Source organism: Trachemys scripta, chromosome 10 (assembly GCF_013100865.1).
Source record: "Trachemys scripta elegans isolate TJP31775 chromosome 10, CAS_Tse_1.0, whole genome shotgun sequence".
In the NCBI taxonomy this organism is placed as follows: Eukaryota; Metazoa; Chordata; order Testudines; family Emydidae; genus Trachemys; species Trachemys scripta.
In genome coordinates this window covers 22,171,523-22,185,257 of record NC_048307.1, presented here as the reverse complement: position 1 = coordinate 22,185,257, position 13,735 = coordinate 22,171,523, and positions in this window count along the sequence as shown.

Here is a 13,735-nt window from a genome sequence, read left to right as displayed (position 1 = left end):
TGGCACCTTTAAGACTAACAGAAGTATTGGGAGCATAAGCTTTCGTGGGTAAGAACCTCACTTCTTGCATCTGAAGAAGTGAGGTTCTTACCCACGAAAGCTTATGCTCCCAATACTTCTGTTAGTCTTAAAGGTGCCACAGGACCCTCTGTTGCTTTTTACAGATTCAGACTAAGACGGCTACCCCTCTGATAAATTAAGATTGTTATAGCAAAAGAAAAAACTAATAGTGTCTCTGATTAAATCAAATGGGAAAAAAGTTTTAATTGTACAAAATGATCAGCTATCTACTATGGAAAGTTTGGGTAAGTGCTAACGCCATACAGATATGGAGAAAACTTTCAGTACAATAGTTATTCACTTCAGCTTTCAGCATGTTCTTCACCCAAAAGATTTTAGTTGAAATGTAACACCACTGTTCTCTCATACCAAAGACCAATTGCTAGAATTAAAGAAGGAAAGAGGAAGATGTAACTTTAGAACTTGGGCTTCAGACCATTTACTTTGAGTTGATTCAATCGACAGGGCCAATTACAGCACTTATGTAAGTGGTCACACCTGCTTTGAAGATAATGGAGCTCTCCCCATATACTCAGGTGGCAAATTTGATATTCTGTATCATATCTGAAACCCAGGATAGAGATTGAGAAGGCTAATAAATAGCACCCTCTGTTGGGAGGGTAGAGTGGGAAACCCAGTCCCAAGTCCATCCAATTTAGTTTTAATAAGTTTTTGTCTTTAATACAATTTCAGAATAGAATTATTGTTACTTGTCTGGCATAAGTTCATGTCCAGACACAAGTGACAACAGACAAGACTGAATAGGTAAATGGACCCAAGTTATTGTATCCTGGGATGCCAAGAAGTCCTTCCTTCCTCCATGATGGTCATCACTTCTCATCTCATCGTCTGGTCCTTCAGTCCCATACTTCAGTTTCTGATCTAGCATTTCTCCAGTTTTGGTCTCATTTTCACTTGAGTTCTTAAACCTTTTAACATTCCCAATTTTCCTCCAACCACCATTCAACACATTACCTATTGATTTTTACCTAACCCACATGTTATGCGTACACAAGCTTCAGTTACCCAATATCTACAATTTTACTGCTGAATTTGTAGTTTCTGGATCACATTGCCCTAGGTCATCCTGTTTCTAAGTTTGTGAGGGGGCATGGGGTATTTATCACTGCATGTTTGTACCTCTTGCTTACATTTTCCAACACAACAGGTTAAAGTAATATTGCTGCCAAGACAAGTAAACAAATCAGCAAATTATATTGAGAAAAACAAACACACTCATGTCAGGCAAAGCTTTGGCCTGTATGCTACTTTAGCTATACTTACTATTCATAATTACAAGTTATTAAAAATATAGCTAACAAAACTTTAAATCTTATCAATAGCAATCCCCCAATGTTAATGTTTAGATCAGTAGGTGTATATTATCCTCCCCCTTAATCTATTACAAGGGGGATTTTAGAGGGCACACTATATTTTTTAATGCCAACATTTCTTATCTTCTGCAAACGCAAATTTGTCAGGGAAATTTTATTTTACTCAAAGTCCAAACAGTTTGTTACTTGTGTACGGTCAAATCAATGTTTTTCCTGTTACAAATTTTTGGGTGAACTGTTTTTTTGGCAAACTAGTTTTTGGGCCTTGGCTTTTAGTCAATTTTAATATTACCTCAACAGCTGAAAGGTTGTTTAATACACTAGAAGAACAAGGAGGCAGAATGTGGTATTTATAAAATGTTTTCTTATTACTCTTTATGCCCCTAGCTACCTTCTTCATAGGAAGTATGGTAAGAGACCACTCTGGCTTAACCAGGAGATATTCAACCTGAAACTCAAAAAGTCCTATGAAAAGTGGAAACTAGGTCAAGCATGTAAGGACAAGATTAGACAGGCTAAGGCACAAAACAAAATTAGACTATCTAGAGGCATTAAGGGTAACAAAACATTTAACAAAAATACTAGAAGCAAAACAGAAAACCAAGGACAGGGTATGCCCCTTTACTCAATGAAGTGGGAGAGAACAACAAAAAACACAGCAATGGCTGAAGTGTTAAATTTTTTTTTTTTAAACAAAAAGGTTAGCAATAATCACACCACTAACAGTGCACATCAGTGTAAATAGGGTAGGATCTGAGGCTAAAATAGGAAAACAAGTTAAGAATTACTTAGACCTTGTCTACACTACACAGTTTTGTCAACAGAAGTCAGCTTTTGGCAACGAAACAGTGGACATGTACACACTGAAATGCTTCTCCTGCTGATGTAACTCTCCTGCTATGCTGACATAATAAAATCACCTCATTGAGAAGTGTAGGGCTTATGTCAGTGTAGTCAAGGTAAGGCAGTGTCTCTGTAGAGACAGCGTTTGACAAATTAGAGGTCTTCAAGTCAGCAGGGCCTGATGAAATTTACATCCTAGAATACTTATGGAATTGGTTGAAGAGATCTCTGAGCCATTAGCGATTATTTTTGAGAACTCATGGCGCAGAGGAGAGATCCCAGAGGACTGCAAAGGCAAATATAGTATCTATCTATAAAAAGGGGAATAAGGACAACCCAGGGAATTACAGACTTAGCATCTTAACTTTGGTACCTGGAAAGATAATGGAGCAAATAATCAAGCCACCAATGTATTGGCATGTAGAAGATAATAATGCAATAAAATAACCGTCAACGTGGATTTGTCAAGAACAAATCATGTCAAACTAATCTAATACTCTTCTTTGACAGGCTAACAAGCCTTGTGGATAGTGGGGAAAGCAATAAATGTGACAGATCTTGACTTTAGAATGGTTTTTGATATGGTCTCACGTGACCTCAAACAATACTAGGAAAATATAGATGAACCTACTATAAGGTGGGTGCATAAGTCATCGGAAAGCTGTACTCAGAGTAGTTCTCAATGGTTCACAGTCAACCTGGAAGGGCAAATCAAGTGGAGTCCAGCAAGGATATGTCCTTAGTCTGGTTCTATTCAATATCTTTATAACCGATTTGGATAATGGCATAGAGAGTAAACCTATAAAGTTTGCAGGTCATACCAAGCTGGGAGGGGTTGCAAGTGCTTTGGAGGACAAGATTAGAATTCAAAATGATCTTGACAAACTGGAGAAATGGTCTGAATTCAATAGGATGAAATTCAATTAGGACAATTAATTAGAAGAAATGCCATAAATACAAAATGGGCAATGTCTGTCTAGGAAGTAGTACTGCAGCAAAGGATCTGGGGGTTATAATGTATCACAAACTAAATAAGAGTCAACAATGTAATATTGGTGCAAAAAACAAACATACATCATTCTGGGTTGTATTAACAGGAATGTAAGCAAGACATGAGAAGTAATTCTTCCACTGTACTCAGCATGGGTAAGGCCTCAATTGGAGAACTGTGTCCAGTTCTGGGCACCACAGTTTGGTAACGATATGGACAAATTGGAGAAAGTTGTGGAGAGCAACAAAAAAAATATTAAAAGATGTAGAAAACAGGACCTATGAGGAAAGTTTGAAAAGAAACTGGGTTTTGTTTAATCAGTAGATGAGAAGGCAGAGCAGGCACATAGTCTTCAAGTAAGTAAAAGGTTGTTATAACAAAGGAAAGTGATAAAGTTGTTCTCCTTATCCACTGAGGATAGGAGAAGTAATAATGGGCCTAAATTGCAGCAAGGGAAATTTAGGTTAGACATTAGGAAAAACTTCCTATGGAGGTTGTGGAATCTCCATCATTGGAGGATTTTAAGAAAAGTTAGACAAACACCTGTCAGGAATGGTCTAGTTCAGCGATACTTAATTATTCTACCCACAGGCTGATTTGAGAATTTTATGAGAGACGGACCATTTGCGCAGAAGGCTGACAAAAAAAACAAAAAAACCTTCAGCTGCCAATAAAAAGAGACCTTTATTGCAACATAAGTATTAGTGTTTCGATCTTTGAACAAAGTTTATATGCCAACATTACCTGTGTTTGTGGCAATCTCTAATAGGAGAGGTGACATCGATGATCTCTGGTAAGCTTTGTAGGTGGTCAGGGGGCAAGGAGCATACGCTGGTGAAAATGCTCATCTGTCAGGCCACTGCGGTGGTGGCTTTTTATCATGTTCACAGTAGAAGACCCAGATTTGTGGAAGTACATTGATCCAAACATAGCTAAGAGATAGATGGCTAGAATATGGGTATTCTGAAACTGACTTCTGCACTCAATTTGCTGAGCAAAGTCCCACTTCTCTGGATTTTGCCTTCAGAACATCTGAGCTCTAATTGAAAGGCACCTTCATTATTAAATCAAGAATGTTCTTTTCTTCAGAAGGGCATGGTCCATCGGTAGAGGCAAATGGATCACAAACAAATAAAAGCAAGTCCTTTGGAATTTAAAAAATTCTCAAACCACATTTTAAAATTTTCAGTCAGACCGTTTAGGAATTCTTGCATTATTTTCATCAAAGTTTCATTTGTAGAAACACCAAACAATGTGGGAAAGAGCAACACCTTTCCTGTTACGTCTGTCTGAAGCATTTCAAGATTCCTCTGAAAAGCACACACTTTTTCAAACAGATCCCTGACACTGCTTGCACGGCCTCGGAGCTGCAAGTTGAGGGAATTCAAGTGACCAGTAATATCACATAGAAAAGCTACTTGTGATGGAGGGGACATCATTCATAAATTTCAAAAACTCACAAGCCTTGTTGGTCTTGTGGTTGGAAAGAAATTGTATTATTTCTTTTTCAAGCGCACAGAACCTCTCTAACACCTCCTTCCCCTTCCCCGCCCCACACACACTTAACCAGAGAACATCATTATGCTGCAACAGGTCACTATATTCAGCTGAAACGTCTTATAAAGATGATGTTGCAAGACAGAAGTTGAGCATATGTAGATCACTAATCTCATCACAATACCCTTTTTTCCCCCCTCCAAGTTCCCATGCACAGGACAGTCTGGTGAATGATGCAGGGAAGTGTATTTAATGAAGGGTGTGTCACTGCCAAACATGAAGCAAAGCCCTTCTCTTTCCCTGTCATGGAGAGAGCTCCATCTGTAACAAGCAAGTTTACTTTCTGCAGATCTGAACTCCCACCTCCCAAAAAGCCCTTTACTGTTACCTGCACAAAACTCTAGGATAACTTAGTTAATTTAGGCACCCCCTTTCCCAGTTCCTAGGGCTCCAGGCAAAAGGCACCCAACTTTACCCCTTCATGGGCTCTGGGCTCTACTCCTCTGGGCAAACACCCATTCCCTGTGGACTCAGGGCTTAATCTATTGCGGGTTTACGGGGTCTTTTACCAGTGAAAGAGCCTTACACAGTAATATCCTACTTAACCTCTATTTATTAACAATCACCAAAACAGAATGCACATGCTACACATACAATGCTCACCACTCCCAATAAGACAGATAAATTTTTCTTGATGGCCAGTCAGGATCAGGCCATCTGGGGGACTCCAGTTTCTGCACGGTGTCATTGGCAGAGTGTTGAGGTCTGGCAGCTCTGATCTTGGGGCTGTGTGCTGGAGTTGGTTCCCAAGAACTTTATATATATAGTGAAACTTGAGTCCTGCTTAGCTGTACTGTACCTTAGCCAATCATTTTACTAAAATATTACTAACCAATCCTAAACAAAATTCTCTGACCAATCATACCCCACCTTAATGAATTTACACCTAGGAAAATTAATTATGTAACAGAAACAAAGAAACAGATCATACAGACAAACAATAGAGAAGTAGGGACCATAAAGATAAAACAAAGAAATGAAGATTTCATAACCACAACTACTGATAAGTGATTTCTTGCCAGACAGAATGCGATCAAACTAATTTTTCTGTAACCATCTTAAGATCTGTTTATTTATCTGGTGATAGTGGGTGCTATTAGAACAGGATCTCCTTCTTAACAGCCTGATATTACATTGTTTTAATGTAATTGAGATGCAATGTGAGGATGTGACTTCCTGTTTCTTGGCTAATGGTTGCTGCTCTCCTAATATGGCCACAGACAAAGGCCTTACAATATGGTTACAGAAAAAGGCCTTATCCTTACATTACTTTTCAAAAATGCTCTCTCCTGTGGTGTAGGTTTAATGGTATTCAGCACAAAGATTCTTCCTTAGATTTTTATTATGGTCAAATTTTTAACAAACAGTGATAGCTGGGTAGCGTCACTTAAAATTGCTTGAGTCCTCCACAGCAAAGGACATGTATTTGGCATTTTTTAAATCGGAAAGCAGTGCTGACAAAAAATCCTCACAAATTACCTCCAATCTTTGCACTGCTGTGGAATCAGACAGGAGAACTGGCCTCACAATGTCACCTGTGTTTTTATCTCCAGCAAAAAACTCCTCCAGCATTTCCAGCGTGCACTCCTTCACCAGCTCGGCCCCCAGGAAAGGCTTTTTCTTTTTAGCTAGTATCCACATTATTCAAAGAGAAGCAGCTGTTGCTTTTTCTTGTGCAGTTGCTGATGTCGTAAGAATGACATTTGAAGGGTGATACAAAGACTTCAGATTTTCAATTTTGTCATGTCTTGCAACCTTGCCAGGAGTATAGGCTGGCATAGGAAAGCAGCCTTAATTTTGTGTTTAAATTAGGTGGCATAATTAAAGGAAAGCAAATGTCCAGGTTGGGTTAAAAAGCTCAGTTTTCACCATCAACTTTGCGATATTTACTCCCACTTGCATTCATTTTTTGCTCCACTTCCATCGCTAATGAAAAAATGGGTGGCATCCAAGGCTGGTCTGAGGGAAAATAGTGCCCTGGCCAAACTTGTATTTTGGCACCCTTTGAGTTCAACCCAGGCTAGCAGTGTTCAGGCTGCGAGTTTAACTTTTTTTTTTTTTTTTTTATAAAGGTTAGCTGGCAGGCCACACAGGAAGCCAGGGCGGCCCACATGTGGCCCGCAGGCCACCTATTAAGAATCACTGGTATAGATACTTAGTCCTGCCTCAGTGCAGGGAACTGGACTAGAATTCAGCGTTTCTCAACTTTTTCCTCAACCAAGGACCAGGTTGCTGTCTTCCTAAACCTGTGGAAAACTTTCATTTTGTAGAAAGGACATTTTTCATCAGAAGTGATGAAAAATTTTTCAACCAGTTCTACTCAGCGCTTCTGAAAAATTACACCCAATGTGTCTAAAATTGGGCATCCAAGAACGAGGGCATCCAAAATTACATGCTGCTTTGAAAAATGTGTCACACAAGACAGTGTCCTGCTCTAACAAGTAATTCCTCTCAATCTATGGCACAGGTTTAAATTCAGCAGCCTTGAATCAGTTACTGTGAAGGGTTAGAATTTACTAGCTTGCAGTATATATTCCAGCTGCTTGAGATCTTGACAAAGGCAGTGGAAATGCATTTTGCATAAATGGGACAGCTTGTTATAATTAGTTTAGCACCAGCAGCTTACTCTCTGCTGTACAATGGCCACAGAAAGACAAAGTGCCTGTCCCAAGGAGCAAGTGTGATGAAATTACACAGCCAGCTACATCTGTATTTCACATTCAGATGCCAGATCTATCCTGGTAGCATCCATGCACAAAACAGGATCGTGAGAAGGCCCTGGAGTAAACCCTCATAACTGCAGAGATAGGTGGACTAGATTGTTGAGACTGAGAAACAAAACAAAAGCTGCATTTTAACAAAAACAGACACACTTCTAGTTCATTTGTGGTAGATGTTCCACAGAAGTGAACATCTGTTTTCAACTGTATGTCACATGTGTTTTCCCAAAAAGGCCATAAAGGATAAGTAGTGTTTTGCACCATAAACAATTGTGGGTGGAGCATGTAATAAACCGGGGATATTTTTCCCGATTTCTTAACAGGATATTGGAACAACCAAAGAAGGATTCTGCCCCCTGCACATCCTTCCCAGATTTTACATTGACTATAGGCAATTAGATTTTTATATCTTTAATGCTTCTGAAAGAGGAAATAAATTACATATTAATATAATAAGGTTACAAATTTCAATTTACAAATAGGAAATGCAGAAGTTATGATTCTAATAGTAAGATTAGCTCAGCTACATATGAAGTTATAAGTGTGTTGATATGAAGTCTCATACAAGCAAGCAGTTTGGAATATCCCATGTATGCAATATGGTCATATTAAGATTACTATATAAGCCTCATCTTTTTCATTTCCTGACATGGGAATGTTTAAAAGGATAAACCTTCATATTTCATTAACATAAAACTCTCTATTTGATTTCATTCAGCACCATTACTCCTAGTCTTTTGGCTACCAGACAGTCACATTAAAGGAAATGGAATTCTCACAATTTAAAACAATTCTAAGGAAATCAGCTATTTTAAAAACCAATGCAACGTCTCCCTACAGTGCTCGAAACCCACTTTGAAAGCATGTTAAAATATTCCATTTGTTTGTTATTTTGTACTCTGTTTACTTTTCACGTATCTCTCAGGTTGGGCAATGAAAAGGAATGACATGTCCACTTTCTGCTATAGTTGCAGCTTCAAGTTCTTAGCATTGCACACTTTATTATCTAAGATGTATTAGTATCATACATACTATGTATTAGTATCATAGATAAAGAAATTTACTTACATGTGATTTATAAAAAGTTAAGTGTCCCTTTAAAAATAGCCAGAAAAACACAGCATGTGCTTCCTAGGATGGTCTTTTAATTACATTTTTACTTTTTTCTACAAGCTTCTCTTTGTATTTAAGAGTCTCTCCTACTGCCACTCCCATTTCCAGCTTCTGTCCCTCTGCTCCTCCCCCCACTTAGCATTCCTCTACTTCAGACCCTGTCTCCTGTCTGTGCCACCTCTCTCATTGATTTTTATCCACCTTGACAGTGGGGCATGGCCAGGGGCAGGGAGAAGGATTGGTCCCCAGCTGGAGCAAGGCAGAGGCCAGGGGCAAGATCACAGTGGGGCGGGAGCTAGGGTTTGTCCCTGGAGCAAAGGAGGGGCCGGGCCAGGGGTAAACTGCAAGCACAGCAGAGCTGGAGAGGGGGTAAACAGGATCCCTCCCGCCCCTGCCCACGTAGAGCAGGTACCTACCTTCTCCCTGGTTCTAGCCTATTTCTGTCTCTCTCTGCACTGAGCACAGGCTTGGGGGTGCATGGTCTGGGAGGGAGTTAGGGTGCAGGAGCAGGCTAGGGGTTGGAGGTGTAGGGTCTGGCCAGGAGCTAGGATGAGGGAGGGGGCTCAGGGTTGGGGCAGGAGGTTGGGGTAGGGAGTGCTTACCTGGGGCAGCTCCCATTTGGTGTGAGGGGTGCAGGTGCAAATGTGTGGGGGGGTGCAAGAGCTCTGTTTGTTGCTCAGGGTGGGAGTGGGGATGTGGGGGGGGGGGATGCAGGAGTCAGGGCATGGGGGGGGTTGGGGATGTGGGCCATCAAGGTCAGTAAGGGGTCAGAGAATATTTTGAACTTGTACAGCACTGTGACCCTAAGAACTCTTCAATGCCAAGTGGCAAAGGGTTGGGGATTCTTTAACAGCAACTCCTAAACAGTTCTGACAAATTCACTACACCTGACACACTGCTTTAATATTTATCCAAAAAGCATCTAATAAAAGCCTGGGTCACTAATAAAAGTGTGTACACACACACACAACCACACACACACACACACACACACACGTGTTTCTAAAGTCTAAATCAGGGCAGGACTGACAAAAGATTTTTCCAGACAAAGAATGTACATTCACCTGTCTGCCTTGGTTCACGTGTAAGTTAAGCATTGTAAGCAACACCATGCAAGCCTGTTTGCATACAAAGTCAACATAAGGATGTGAAGTCTACAGGGAATAAACCACATGAAGGTCATCTTGACTCTGGTGACAAACAATGATTTTGGGGAATCTAAGGGAAAGGCAAAAAGACATCTTTATCCTGCACCTCAAGAAGCAATCAGGCAGTATGATTACGTTAATGAAAACAGGACTCCAACCAACCTTGGTTGGAAATGCTGCAAGGTGGCTTTGGGTGAGAGAAGACTGTTTTAGACTGATACTAAACTTAACTTTAACAGGCTAGCAAGCATGTACTGATTTTGTTTTGTAGGCAACTTTTCTGCTTCCATTATCCTTATTTGCTATCGCTTAAATTATAACCCCTTGGTTTTCACTCTAATAGAAGCCAGTGCTGTGGAGTTATGCAGGAGCTGATCCTCAGCCGAATCAAACAAACCTGGTGTGTATATTGTACCCTTGGGGACAGGAAACCTGGTATTTCAGAGAGTAGCCAGTGACAGGAATGGATATCAAAGACCTTAGGGACTGGGGTCCACCTACTGTTAACTTGCAAAGCAAAGCGAGGGCTGGCATGAACCTGAGGAGATTGTTTGGGTAGCTAACAGGCTGGTGTTCTCAGGGAGCTGACACCCAGTTAAGCACCAGCAAGTCTCTCTCGCTGGAGACCGGGGGTAAGAAAGTGACTCTCAGTCCTGGGCACCCCAAGAAAACATCACAAGGACCTTTCAAGTAAGGATTATAAAGCACTTTGTAACTGTTATTGAAGCCTCACAGCACATCTATGAACTTAAAACAGTATATCCCCATTTTACCCTCACACAGAAGTAACTTGTCCAAACTCACACAAGAAGCCAATGGCAAAAGCTTGTAATGGAAGCCAGATACCCTGTTGGTTCCCAGTCCCATATTCTACCCAGTTGACTAAACCTTTCTTAAATTTCTCCCCATTATACTCAAACCCCATATAACCATTGGGAACAATTTCCTTTTCAACTCTGTGTATACTTGTGTCAGACCATGTGTATGGCATACAGAACAAAGAATGACCAGTGCCTGTTTAGGCCACCAAACAAATGACACAGTTTTCCCAGTCTGCACAATTGCAATCTTATGCAATGTCTGTACCTCTCTTTGAAGCTTGAATGTACTCAGTAAGTGCTATGAATTATCAGCCCCAAGTACCATAATATTTACAAGATATGTGGAGACAAGTCACCATATCCAGTGCTATTTTGAGCTAGGAGTCTACAAACAGCCCCCAAGGCTCACCAAAGTCCAGGATGTCCATGTTATCATCCATGGCTGATCATTTTTAAAGGAATAGGATTCCTATCAGTGTTGTCTTGCTTAGTCTCAAGGTCAGAAATGTGCCCTTAATCCATCAATTGGTGATAAATTTCTGTGTTGCAAAGAAATAGAGGCCTAGACCTATCATAATTACAGGTGGTGTATAATTTATTTTAAAATATTGTTTATATTGCAGCAACACCCAAAAGGTGTGAGGTGCTTTCCAAACACAGAGAAAGATGGTCCCTGTTCTGAAGAGCTTAAGGGCAAGTCTACACTTAAAATGCTGCATTGGGGCAGCTGCATCAGTGGAACTGTGCCACTGTGGCATTTTAATGAAGATGCTCTACACTGATGGGAGACAACTCTCCCGTCAGGGTTGTTAACTTCTGCCTCTTGGGAAGGTGGACTATCTTGGTGAGAGAAGTTCTCCTGCCCACATCGCACTGGCAGGGGGTTAGGCTAGTATAACTACATTGCTCAGTGGTGTGGATTTTTCACACCCCGAACAACATAGTTAATTTATATTGATATACGTCTTTAGTGTAGGCCAGACCTAAGCAACACACTGTGCTATGGTCAGTGTTGGGTTATGTATCTTTCTTCTTTTTCTGATCCACAGAATATCTGAGTGTGTCACAGCTTATTTGGGGTAATTTGAGATAGAGGCTGTGAACATATAAATTCTGAAGAAAAAACTTCACCAGCTTTTCCCCAAACGTTTCTAGGTGGGGATTTTTGCACAGAGCTAGAGATCTAACTATTGATGCAATGAAGGTCAAAATGGTCTCCATCTGTTGAGTTTTACCCCAGGTAGAGCATGACACCCACTAAATCTTTGATGGACCCAAATTGGGAATGATATTTAAGAATATGTTCACGGCTTTGCTTGCTTAGACATGTAGTCTGGAAGGATTACAGTATGAATGCAGCAATAAAGAACAAATAAAAGTGAGAGTTTCTATGCAGCCACTTTATGATTGCCTGGGTAGTTCATGGGAATGTGCCAATACCATTGCCCTTGGTGAACACATTGCCACTGACATTTCTAGTCCAAACTTTTGGACACCTGGAAGATAAAGATTTAATAATTCATGTTGCTTCATCCAAGTTCTCAATTACAACATGATTTTTTTTTTATGGGTGAGGCTTACTGTGAACTCAGCAGAATAGTCTGCAGCTAATCTAACCAAAATGCCTTATATCCTGTGGGGAGGAGCCAGAGGACAGGGGTGGGAAGAACAGGGGGAGGGGACAGGGAGGAGAGGGGTGCAGCTACAGAGAGGTTGGGAAATGAGGACAGGTAGGAGGCAAGCCTTGGATTGGTTATTTGAGAAAAATCTGTGTGCAAATTTAGGCATTGCTCAAAGAGAGTAGCGGGAAGTGTGGGCAACTTTTCCCCCCCTTTTTGTCCTTTAATAGTGTTAGATTAAATCCTATGGGTGAGAGTGAGTGATTGCAAAAAGCAGTGAAGAGTTCATATATTTCAGCAGCTGTAGGGTTGGCAGAGTAAAGGTATATGTGTGCAAAGGAATGACATCACCAAGCAACCTGAACTCTGCATTAACAGGTTTGGTTTTTTTTTTTGTTTTTGTTTTTTTTTTTTACAATTGAATTGGAATACTGAATCCCATTCTGGTGTCCACACTTGAAAAAGAATGAAAAATTGGAAAGGGTTTAGAAAAGAGACACAAGAATGATTTGAGGTCTGAGAAAACATGCCTTGTAGTGAGAAATTTATGAAAGTCAATCTGGTCTATTCAAGAAAAGGTTAGGGGGATGACTTGATCAGCCTACAAGTACCTGTTGGGGGGGAGGGAGGGGGAGATTTCTAATAGATTGCTCTTTAATCTCGCAGAAAAATCATAGTGTGATTGAGTGGTTGAAAGCTGAAACTAGACAAATTCAGGCTAGAAATAAGTTGCACATTTTTAACAGTGAAGATAATTACCTAGGGACTGGAGGATTCACTACCACTTGAAGTCTTTCTAAAATATATGTTATAGCTCAAAACAGGGGGAGCTGCCTGGGGCCCATTGGTCTGAAACAAGTTAGAGGGATCCCCGCAGAGCTGAGAGAGGGAAGCCAGAGTGAAAAGTTCAGGGGGAGAGTGGGAGAAATCACTTCGGTCTTATTACAGTTCTACAGCCATCACTAAGTGAAGTCTATTATGGAAGTGGTCAGATTAGATGGTTGTAATGGACCCTTCTGCCTTAAATTATGAATCTGGAACTGCTTTTGGAACATGTTCACCTGTTGCATACTGTCTAAACCCTAGATTGCTAGCTCTCTCGGGAAGGGACTCTCTTTGCACTCTTGCTTTGTAGAGTGCGGAGTATAAATGGATTCTAATCTCTGTTTGTGGACTTTAGGCAGTGCCACAATAAATAATAGAAGAATAGACTCGGTTCCTTAAAATCCCTATTCTTCCTCAACCCCAAATCCTTTTGGTGGCTGGAGAGTGAGTGAGAATAAGTAGGAGCCTACAGCAGAGAGCAGAGTATCTGACAGCACACAGAATTGATGCATGTAGCGGTTTTAATATTTGTCCCCTGCATTTTGTGATACTGACAAGATTTTATGCTCTTGTCCTGGGGGGTTTACTTGGTGCATTTGTGGAATTATTACAGTGACGATGAATAGTAAGTCTCCAGAAACAATGCCATGCTACACTACAGCTGCAAGAGCGGACTGTCCCTCAGGAGCAGGGCTCTAGGAGCC